Raw genomic sequence first — 12595 nt, forward strand, 5'->3', positions numbered from 1 at the left:
GCAGAGAAATGTGTTTAAAATCTTATTATGAGTAATCTCATAAGCTTACTAGGAGTACACTTATTCCAAGTAAGTGAAAGCAAATACATATTTATATAGTGTCTCGATAAGCACGGCGATGTTTTAAGAAAGACTTACTGAATGAAAAGTGTCTCAGTGATTCCAGGCAAATGTCACTATCAATTTCATTGGATGGAATATGTCAAGGCTTATTATATTAAGCCCATCTGACCTTTTTTTTAAAAAAAGTTTTATTTATTTATTAATTGACAGACAGAGATCACAAGTAGGCAGAGATCACAAGCAGGCAGAGAGGCAAGCAGAGAGAGAAAGAGGCAGGCTCCCTGCTGGGCAGAGAGCCCAATGCGGGGCTCGATCCCAGGACCCTGGGATCATGACCTGAGCTGAAGGCAGAGGCTTTAACCCACTGAGCCACCCAGGCACCCCCCATCTGACCTTTTTATCCAGTGTGTTATTGTTCTTATATGATAAGGCAGGTTTTCCAGTTTGTGAACCTCATTTACCCAGTCAAATTGTTTCTTGCTGACCTTTAGGGAGTGGGGAGAAAGGAAGGAAGGTGAGGGAGACCCTTGGGGCCTTCGGCTGTGGGATGATCTTAAGCCTACGTTTATGTCCATCCACAATAAATAGTCAAAAATGAATCCTGAGCTGTCAGGCCCTGGGAGCATGGAAGGGGTCTGCACTCAGACTCATGCATGAGGCTGAGGACAAAAGAGCAAAGGTGGAAGTTTGCTGTCCTTTCTCTTCACAACTCACCCCCACCCCCACCAGGTGATGTGACCTTGCATCTGATGAGGGTACCCAGAACCGTACCCTTGCATTGCCTGTTAAAGATTAGCTGATCATTCTCCAAGATTTTTTTGTGCAAGAGTCAAAGGTAACAGTTACAGGGGCGCCTGAGTGGCTCAGTGGGTTAAAGCCTCTGCCTTCCACTCAAGTCTTGATCCCAGGGTTCTGGGATAGAGCCCCTCGTCACATCAGGCTCTCTGCTTGGCAGGGAGCCTGCCTCCCCCTCTCTGTGCCTGCCTCTTTGCCTACTTATGACCTCTGTCTGTGAAATAAATAAATATAATCTTAAAAAAAAAAAGAAAGGTAACAGTTACGTAATGACCTTGTGAATGACACAGCCGTGCTTAGCCTTTCACACACACTATCTAATTCAATGCTTCTAAATACCATAGGAGGGAGGTATGATGGTCCACTGCTACGGACTGAATTTTGTGTCTGTCCCAAATTCATATATTGCAACCTAATCCCCAAGGTGATGGTATGAGGAGGTGGGGCCTTTGAAAGGTGATGAGATCGTTAGGATAGAGCCCCCATAAATGGGATTATTGCCCTGATAAAAGAGACCCCAAAGAGCTCCCTCCCCACTTCCATCACGTGAGGTCACAGCTCGAATGTGTTGTCTGTGAACCAGGAAATAGGCTCTCACCAGACTCTGAGTCTGTTGGTGCCTTGCTCTTGGACTGTGTGGCCTCGAGAACTGTGAGAAGTAAGTTTCTGCTGTTTATAAGCCATGCAGCCCTGTGGCAATTTCCTATAGCAGCCTGAATGGATAAGGCAATCCCTTTCTACAGTTGAGAGACCTTTGCATGCATTGCATAAACCTGGAAGGAGGGAGCTGAAGTCTTAAGGATATACACTTGCTTTGTGTTATTTATTTCTTTTTATTTGTTTTAAAGATTTTATTTAGTTGAGAGAGAGAGAGAGAGCGAGAGAGCATGCGAGCGAGAGAGCACAAGCAGGGAGGGGAGAGGGAGACGCATGTTCCTGGCCAAGCAGGGAGCCGGATGCGGGGCTTGATCCCGGGATGCTGGGATCACAAGCTGAGCCTCAGGCAGACGCTTAACTGACTGAGCCACCTCGGGGCCCCGCTTTGTTTTATTTCTAATACCGACACAATACTTACTAGGTGCCAGGCACTCTTCTAAATGCTCAACTCAGGCATGTTTGGCCCTCATAACAATCCTGAGGCTGATCACTCACCCAAGGAGCTGGAGTGGGGACCGTAGACCCGTTGGTGGTCTAGACCCTGCTCCAGACCCTATGCCATGCTGCTTCTTTGAGGACCAGCTGTGCACGCTCACAGCTGACCCTGGGCGCCTCTCCTTCCTAGCCCCGATCACCCGGACAGCCGCATGATTGTTTTCTTCTTCACCACCCTGGGCACCCACGATGGTAAAGACTAGATCTTCTATGCTCACCACAGTCTTCGGGACCCAGAACAATACCTAGCACATTGTAAGCCCTAGAAGAGCAATGACGGAATGCAGGGATCTCTCTGTTCTATTCTTCTGTGATACTCATGCAGAACCCACCTGACAACACGGTTTTATTTTTAATCTCGCTTGTTTGAAATTGACATATGCTAAATATATGAGACGTTTCTAATGCCTGAAAGAGTCTAGAAACTATGGTTTTGCAAAAGAGTGACTTGAGATATCATCTATTAAAGATGTACTAGTTTCTGGGCAATCCGTTAAGCCTTTGACATGCATTTTCTCATTTATTTCTTATAGCACTCTAGGAAGTAGGTATGGTTTGGTCTATTTTGTTTTTTTCAATTCAGATACACTCACACAACATTGGGCTAATTGCAATCCTTAGTTCAGAGTGCTCTGTCATTGTTCCAGGCATGACCCCTTTTTCATTCATCTTTTTTTCATTTATTCATCTATTTTTTGAAGAAAGTTGACACGCAACATTGCATCAGTTTCAGGTGTACAACATAGTGATTGAACAAGCTTATACATTATGTTATGTTCACTGCAAGTGGGGCTCCCACCTGTCACCGTACAGCATGATTACAATCCCATTGACTTTATCTCCTATGCTGTGCATTTCTTTCTTGTGACTTATTCTTTCTATAACTGGAAGCCTGTAGCTCCTCTTCCCCTCTGCCCAACGTGCTGATCCCTCCATCCCCTTCCCCTCTGGCAATCATCAGTTTGTTCTCTGTATTTGGGGATCTGACACTGTTTTTTGTTTGTTTATTCATTTGTTCTGTGTTTTTATTTATTTATTTATTTTTTTTTTTAGATTCCACTTATGAGTGAACTGGGATAGTGTTTGTCTTTCTCAGTCTGACTAATTTTGTCTAACATAATAATCTCAAGGAACTTCCGTGTTCTCTCAAAACCTTTACTTACATTTTAAGTAAGAAAATGAACTTGCCAATGAACTTCCCGCCCGACCCAAAAACAAGAACATTAACGTTGACCTAAAACATTCATCTCTGTGCTCCTCCCATCCTCTTCTTTTGCGCTCCCCACACATAACCACTATCCAGAATTCTGCATTTCTCTTTCTGTTGTTTGCCTGATACTTTATGGCTGAGTTTTCATTATTTTTGGACGTTATGAAAACAGTGGCACACTTTTCTTCAGTCAGCATCGTGTTCCTTACATTCACCAATGTTTTCACGAGGCGTCGTGTGGTTCCTTTGCCTTCTCTCCTGTGTCATTTTCCCCTTACATTCTCCTACTGATGGGCCTTGCAGTTGCTTTCTGGTTTTGTTTTGATGAGTCTGTCTCTGTTGGGTGTAATGCGGATTTTAAAGAGGAAAAAACTGAGGACCTGAGAAGTTAAGAAACTTCTTCAAGGTCTCCCAGTCAGTGAATGGTTGAATCAGGATTTGAACCTACATCTCTCCAGCTCTGAAACACATGGTTTTCAGCACTTTATTGCAGCCTTTATCAGTCTTCCCATGAGATAAAGCTAATAGGAGGTAAAGAGCACATTTTCCTTCCTTCTTTTACTGGTAGAAGGTTACCCCACCCTCTCTTTGTCTATAGCAGAAGAAAAACTTGTAAGTTGGGTTAATTAGCCATTCAAATAAAATCACTCTCCTTTCCATTTCAAAGTGATACTGTTGGGTACAATATTTTCTCAGAGACCACATGTTCAAATACTTTGGCTCTGCACCTGTCATCTGTTTAGCTCTTGGGTTGGGACCTAAATTCCCTTTGCATTGGAATCAATTGTGTGTGTGTGTGTGTGTGTGTGTGTGTGTGTGTGTATTTTTTTAAATCAAATGCTTTACAGAAGACAATGATTAAAAAATTAAGAAATATGTTAGTTTCTACAGCCTGTTATAATCTTTCTAGAAGCAAGATAACTAAATTCACCTGTTCAGATTAAAAATAAGATATACAGGGGTGCCTGGGTGGCTCAGTGGGTTAAGCCCCTGCCTTTGGCTCAGGTCATAATCTTAGGGTCCTGGGATCGATCCTCATATTGGGCTCTCTGCTCAGCGGAGAGCCTGTTCCCCACCCCTCCCACCTGCCTCTCTGCCTACTTGTGATCTCTGTCTGTCAAATAAATAAATAAAATAGGCTATACATGGAAACTAACTCAGTAAAATGAAAGAAGCCCTGATCGTATGTGATGTAGATCAAAATTTTAAAACAGAAATGATTTCACTTACTTACCAAGGAATTTTCCAAAAAAAAAAGTTTAATTATTTCGAATTTTGAAAAACAAACCAGAAATGAATGCAATATGTGTTTGTATTTGTAGTTTATTCTTTGAAAAAAAAAAAAAAAGAGAGAGAGAGAGAGAGAGACATTTCTGTATGCTGGGTGCTAAACCATGTAAACTTTGAGTTTAGGTAGATGTTAGCTATGGACCAGATTGAGGTCTGGTTTCTACAAGGTTATATCTTTCCACCCTTGACCTGCTCCCAAACCTCAGTGCCTCCTGTGTTCTCACCCGTTCTCCTTACAGCAGCCCATTCTGGGGGCAGCCCACTTCGTCCATAGCTATTGCTCACATCTGTTTCCAGCCTTCTGGGCATGTGAATTTGGGACATGAAGATGTTTTCATTGCTCTTTAAAAAATAGAAAACAACAACAATTTAAAAACTCATCTAACAACCTCCCCCAAAGTTTAGAAGATCAAGGGGATAAAATCTAACGTGCTCTCACCATCCCCCATTTAATGCCCATCATTGCATATTTCCACCATTGTGTATTTTCTATTCATCCTAGCCTGCATCAGCTATTGTGGAAAAGAGAGCTGGCCTTCCCGTCCCTAGTCTGCAGGTCTTGGTTTAGATTTGCCCAGAAGCAGACCCTGAGAAACAGTAATTTCTGTGGGAAATACAGGCAATGCTGCTAGGGTAGTGGGGAAGCGCTATAGGGAGGAGAAGCAGCCAAGGAAAAGTGTACTTGGGAAGTGACAGAATCTTGTTCGCCAAGAAAATTGGGGACTTGATGCAAAACACACACCTCAAAATAATTCTATTCCAGGGTGATGAACAGTCATTGTTTGAGGACTGCTGGGTGGAGGGGATGGAAAGGGGAGCTAATTCCTCATCTGATGTGTGTCCCCAAGAGGGGGTGGTCGGGAAAGAGCCCCCAGGTTCGGAGATGCTCAGTCTGGCAGCTGGAACTTGGCTGGGACGACTGAGAGCCCTGAGTGACATGGGTGGACCCAGAGTATCTGCTATCCTGCTCTGTTTACTTAACATTAATTACAACACCAACACTTCCTTGTTGCTACACAGCCTTTACATTGATGAGATAAATTTCCGCATATTTCCTAATGGAATCAAAATTGAACTATCCCTCTACTATTGGCTATGTGCTTTGCTTCGAAATGGAATGAGTGGGTTGGCAACAAGTAGCTAAGTCATTTCTGTCTGAACTCTAAAAGCAGGGAGCAGATACCCAGGAATAGAAGTGTCATATGTTCTTAAAGATATTGGAAGATGTCTGTGCAAACAAGCCAAGCCAAACTTTTCAGAAGAAAACACCATGGGAATCATGACCATGTAGCCTATGCAGGAAATGCTCCGAATGGGTTGCATTGTTATTTTGAGGGACACCTAAGTGCCTGGTGCATGTTCACGGGAGACCTGTATTTTGTTCTTCCAAAGTTCTAGGATGTATACATTTTTTATATCAAAACTATACCAAGGCCATGATAGTTCAGAAGCATGTTTTGTACCAAAAAGTAATATTGAAACAAGAGCCCTGGATTTTGCCATGGTTAACTTCCAAAGAGCTGTGCCCGCTGGGGAGGGTTCGTGCTTCTCTGCGCCTCACCTATACATCAAAGTGTGTGGCAAACACAGTCCACAACTTCTCCAACCGCCATGACCACCTTCCATCTTTGTCCTTGCTGACACAGCTCAGATTTTATGTAGCTGCCAGGTGAGGAATCCCTGTTCCCAGGGAAAGCAGCCCAGTGACAACACCAGGGGATAGTCAGGATTGCTTTAAGTCACTTGCAATACTTCCTTTATGTTAGCCACATACCCACATTCCCAGCTTCCTTTGTAAGGAAGGCCAAGGTCAAATAATAGTTCTTACACATTATGACATGTGTACCATGAGCTACTCGTTAAGTATTTCATGTTTCCCTTAACTCACTTCATTCTCTCCACAAGCCTGGGAGCCAAGCATATTATTATTATCCCATTTTACCAAGGATCAAATGTGTAGGAGAGAAGTTAAGCAAATTTGCTCAGATCACAAGGTTAGTAAATGGTGGAGCAAGGACCCTTATGTAGACTCATCTGTCTTCACGATCTATGCTCCTTGGTTACATGCAGAATACCCAGGCTTGCCTTTATGTAACCAGGAGTATATCCAAGCATTACACCTGAATTAGCAAGAGTTGGCCTTGGGAGACATTGGCTGTCCTCTATAGCCTTTCTCATCAAGATTGATTCCAACAGGAGTTACCTCCTGGCTCTGAATGATCAAATTTGTAGTTTCCTCTTAAAGGTCCCTAATTAAATGCAAACATTAGTCAAAATCACATTACTGAAAGGTAGCTGGTAAGAATGTTCTTTCTCCTATTCTTTGAAGGTTAGGTTGTGTAGTGCTTGCAAAATTGCCTCCCCTCCAGTTCTGCTCTGGGTCACACACACATGCACGTGCACGTGCGTGTGGGCACACACACACACACACACACCTCTTCATATGGGCATCCCCATACATGGTACTTCGGGATATGCTCTCCTCTGTGCTCATTTGTCAACTTCCTATGTAGGAAACTTTCCTCACACCTCATGCCAACCTGCTCTCAACTCTTAAGGTCGCTGACTTCTAGTTTTTCTTTGTTTTTTCTGTTGACTCTCTTTTTGACAAGAGACACACTGTCATCTTTCATGCTAGAAGAATAATGGATTCTTCTCATAAAGTCCTTATTTTGTTTTAGCAACCAGCTAATATCTCTTCTAATTCCACAAAGCCTTTAGGTCCCGCTTACCTTGACCCCAAACCCAAAGTCGCAACTTTAACCAAAGCTTTAAAGACTCCAGGCGGTAACTTCTTATAGCTTTTGGTTATCAGCATTTCAGTACTCTCCAGCCAGCTCTGCTCATCCTTCATTCCAGGTAATTATAACAGTAGTGGGAAAAAAATAACATGAGGTCTTGCTTAGAGAACCACTCCCAGTTCTCTTTGGGAAATTATATAGAATCAGAGTTTTCAGAACACTGGTTATAGGAAAACATTGTCCTGGTTTTCAAATGGACGAAGGCTGGATTACAGAAACTATAACCCTTCAGTTGGACATGACCATGAGCATTCAGAAAAGGAAGCACCCCAAGAGTTGATATGAACTCACTAAGAACAAATCGGGCCAGGCTGAGCTTGTTTTCACTTTCAAAAGAGCTGGTAAATGAGAGAAGCACATCTTAGCCTCAGCTCTAATACCTTGGTGTATGACAATCTGTGGAAGGGGGTGGATTAGGGTTATAATTTGCCCTCCGGGAATGGTAACGTATATTCAATCTATACTAATCTGTTGCAGCCACTTGCACTGTAAAAGAGAAAGATACAAACTGATCAACCATTCCACTTCAGTACTTAGAGGGCTGGAAGTGGAGGAAGCATTAGACTACGGGGGTCAAAACTTGGATAGGCATGTGTGGATCACAGGGAGGCAGCTCTGCACTCCATATAGGGAAAAACTAATGCTTAGAACGGAGTTTCTTAAATCTGAGTCATATACAGACCTCCTGACAGAGAAAAAATACTCTTGCAAATCCCCAAGATTTACAAACATTTTTTCCTATGGTGTTTCTTAATTACAGGCATACAGCTAGGAAGAAAGTCCTTCTGCTTACAGTTACAAAAATTTACAAATTAAAGGTACAAACTACATCTGCAATTTATAAATTAAAAAAGCCAACAAAGCAATGGCAATAATATTTAAATAATCTTATTTTAACGTGACATATTATTTTGTTTTGCTGAAACAAAGTCACCATTCGGAACCTGACTACGGTACCAGTGGCTTTTGTCTCAGGCAGGTGCAGAGCACCACATAAATTGTGATAACCCAAACCCGTTTCTTTTTCTAGACAGAGAAACCTTCATTTAGGAGGCATGCTGTGATGTCACTTTCCTTCACTAAAACTGACACCATTTGTTGCCTATTGATTTCAACACTGTTCTTTTCTTCTTCATCCCAGATAATTAAAGTAGAATTACTCTTATAACCCATGAACAAAAGTAAGCACTGATAAATATATTCTGGTGGTCTTCAGATAAAAAGATATCAATACATTTGTCGAAGAGCATAGAATGTACAACACAAAGAGTGAACCTTAATGTAAAGTCTGAACTTAAGTTAATAGTAGTATATAGAGGAGTGCCTGGCTGGCTCAGTCAGTTGTGCATGCGACCCTTGATCGTGGGCTCATGAGTTTGAACCCCACATTGGGTGTAGAGATTATTTAGATAAATAAATAAGTAACTTTAAAATGTAGCAATAATTGATCAATATTGGCTCATCAATTGTAACAAAAGTACCCCATTAATATAAGGCATTAATAATAGGGAAATTAGAGGTGTGGCGGTCAAGGGTATACGGAAACTCTATACTTTTTGCTCAGTTTCTCTATAAACCTGAAACTGCTCAAAACACAAAAAAGTCTAGTTTTAAAAAAGGGGTCACCATAACATGCTTATGTTTGTGTTATTTCTAGTTCGTTGTACAAATGACAAGACAAAATTTATCAGTCTTATATACAACTCTTAGACCTCCAGGAATATGTCTATGTGTACCAGGTTCCCCACCATGGTTTAAGAAATGCTGAAATCAGGGGTTCGAGAATGGAATGAGGCATTCTGAAAAGTTGTGAGAGCTCTTTCCTCAACATGTCCCAGAAAATATCTGGAAGGTCATCTTTCAGAGATGTCCTTCTGAGGATTTTTGCTTTTGGAGGGAGGTCGGGACACGTGATCTCCAATTTCAAGATTATATAATTCCAGTTTTTATGAAGATTTCACCCTGAATTAATTTGCTTTGGGTCCTACTTTTCACGGACTGCGGTGGCCTGATGCCAGAACCACAATATGTTTAAACTTGTAACTTTCTACATCTTTTTTTGAATTCCCACAACTCTGTCCAAACAGTGACAATTTCATTTAGGCCAACCAATTGTCAATTTTTTGGTCCTGGGAAAGAGTAAATAATAAATCCCACTTCATTCCAGGGAGCACAGATAGCATTCCTCCCCGATGGCCTATCACATTCCATTCTGAGCCAAGTACCATAGTTAACAGTTCCATTTTTACATCTTTGGGCAGTCTGTTTTCTAACTGTTCTCTTGGGCAAATCCTAGAAAACCTTTCTATTTCACTATTCCCCATGGAAAATATTTCCTTCCAGGAACCCGAGGCTAGGGAGACAATCTGTAAAAGGCCTTGTAATGGCGAACTTTAAAAACAAAACAAAACAAAACAAAGCTTTTTATACTTTATTGAATTCACATGTGTACATCTTTGCTTTGTTTTAGCAAACGACACTGGCGTATTAGGTGTTGTAGTATCATCGGCATTAGCATGTAAAACCCTTGTGCAAAACGTCAGTTGGGTCTAACATACTGAATTGCTTCAGCTGGGGTAGAATTCCTAAATTGGGGTCGAGTTGTTTTCCATTTGGAAGTAAGGAAGCTGGGTTCTATTCATAAACGTGGGTACCTACAGGAGGAGGAGACAGTCATGTGTTCTGATTCCAGTCTGTCCCCTACTCTCTCCTGGGCTTCTCCTCTCTCCTATCCCATTACATCAGAGTTCTCACACTTTTGTCTTGCGACTTCCAGAAATGAAGGCTGGCTAAGAGGCATGGCTTTTCAACTCCACCTACTGTCTGTTCCAAGAACTGCATTAGGTTTTTTGTTCTTGTTTTTAAGATTGATTTACTTGAGAGAGAGAGAGAGAGAGAGAGAGAGAGAGAGAAGGCAGAGGACCGGGGCAGAGGGAGAGGGAGGGAAGAGAATTCCAAGCAGATGCCCCACTGGGCTCGTTCCCACGTCCCTGAGATCATGACCCGAGCCGAAATCAAGTGTGGGGCACTCCACCTCCTGAGCCATCCAGGTACTGCTCCAAAAACTGCATTCCTATTTTAGACATCCCAGTCCCAAATCCAAGAGGAGAGATGGCTCTCCCAATGGCAGAAGGAGGAAACGTATTGCCATAAAGAGAAAGGATAAAATAAAAGAGCAAGTGAAATTTCACAGATTCTTGGACGGAGTTGGTTAAGTGTCTGCCTTTGGCTTGAGTCATGATCCTAGGATCCTGGGATAGAGTCCCACCAGCATCAGGCTCCTTGCTCAGCAGGGAGCCTGCTTCTCCTTCTGCCTGTCACTTCCCCTGCTTGTGTTCTTGCTCTCTAATAAATAAAGCGTTAAAAAAAAAAAAAAGAAAGAAAGAAAAGAAAATTCACAGATTCTGGAGAATAATCCTGAAAAATAAGGCACAGAGGGAAACCTGTTTCTCCTTGATATTTCCAACAGGGAAGACTTATTTATACAAGATTACAACCAAACTCCAAAAGATTGAAGACAGATGTCGTTTTCCATGTAGTAATATGATCGACTAATTATTCTCAAGTTGAATTAATATCATTTGTTTGATAAAATTTCTTTTCAGACATATAAATATATTTCTTTTTATAATTGTTATCCTAATGTGTTCTCTGTTTGAAGGCTATTACAGAGTTAGAATCAATGCATTTTTGAACATGGTTAACAGCGTAGAAAGAGACAAAACGAGCCTCCCTGGGCGCCTGGGTGGCTCAGTCTGTTAGGCGTCTGCTTTTGGCTGAGGTCATGTTCCCAAGGTCCTGGGATCAGAGAGCTGTGTAGGGCTCCCTGCTCAGTGGGGAGCCTGCTTCTCCCTTTCCCTCTGCTCCTCACCTACCCCCCAAATCCCCACCCATCCAAGTGCTCTCTCTCTCACTCACTCTCTCTCTTTCAAATAAATAAAACCTTAAGAAAAAAAAAAGCCTCCCTGATGTGTTGAAATTCTGCCTTTTTTTTTTCCACTTCAGTGGTAATTTTTTTTTTTTTTTTAATACTTTCACCAGTTTCAGGAAAGGGTGGGTTGGAGTCAGGGGCTTCCTGAAACTTTTCAGAACAAGAATTCTAATGAAGCAGCGTGTTTAGAGGGGCCCCCTGAGAATCGTGTTTTGGAACACACAGACCCCACGTGGTATTATCTTTGTCACATTTTGCAGTTTTGTGTGAAATTTATTTTTAATCCTTAACAAAGCCTGCCCATGTTTATCTTAAATTATGAAAAAATGTAATGGTTTAAAACAAAACTTTTTAAAAATAATTAAATATACAATGAATGCTGAAACATAAAAGTCAGACAAATGTTACCTTAACAAGAAAGAGCTTCCTAGGAATCAAAGGACTGTTGTTTGTTTTATTTGCTAAAGACAAATAACAAGTACTTTCACTTTAAGGGATTCTGATGGGTAAGGAAGGAGGGGAGGAGAGGCTTGTGTTCCCCACCCCCACCAAGACAAAGGCTTCCTACCCCTCATATTCACAGTGCTGGATACTTGTTGACACTAAAATAGATATACTGGGTGTTTAGAGTGGGATGCTGAGATTTGATGGAAGACAGAACATGGATCAAGCCAATGGCTTTCTTGCGCATGCTTTCAATCATATTTAAAATTATGGGGGAGAGAGAGACAATACCTTGGGCTTGCTTTATTTTGTGTATGGGAAGTCAGTAATCAGTGCAGCACAGAGCGGGGGAACTAATTGAATGGGTTGCTGTCTCATTGTATGTAAATGTTTCTAAATTCCATTCACTTTCAATGTTGAGCTGATTTCTGGACGACCTTTGGTAAAGAAGGGAAGATATGGGCTTTTCAAGAAAGAAAGCCTTTTTACTCTACGTACCCTCAGATTTGGGGTTTCTTTAAGTCTGATTAGTTAAGTCAGTTACGGGCTAACATGTCAGAATAGGACAAGGTAGAAATACATTCTCAGTTGAGTTTGTGATGGCTTGTAAAACGGGAGTCTGAATAGTGGTGGTCCCTTTCTTTATGCGACCATTGTAATCAGCCAAAGCACTTTTGGATAGTGTAATATCTGGTCCTCCCCCATCTACAGCTATCTTAGGGGCCCTATCAAGTGCTACAAAAATGCTGTTCAAAGAGAAACAATGATTCTTTTTCTATATCCTGTATGAGTTGCTGGCAAACAGCTTCAAAATACATTTGCTAATTTTTATGAAAGCTCTCAACAAGTATTTATTTTGCGTGTGGCTACACAGTGATTTCTCTGTTTTTATGAAAGTGTTGCTGAATT

Source organism: Enhydra lutris, unplaced genomic scaffold (assembly GCF_002288905.1).
Source record: "Enhydra lutris kenyoni isolate GAN:26980312 unplaced genomic scaffold, ASM228890v2 scaffoldscaffold60, whole genome shotgun sequence".
NCBI classification, from domain to species: Eukaryota; Metazoa; Chordata; class Mammalia; order Carnivora; family Mustelidae; genus Enhydra; species Enhydra lutris.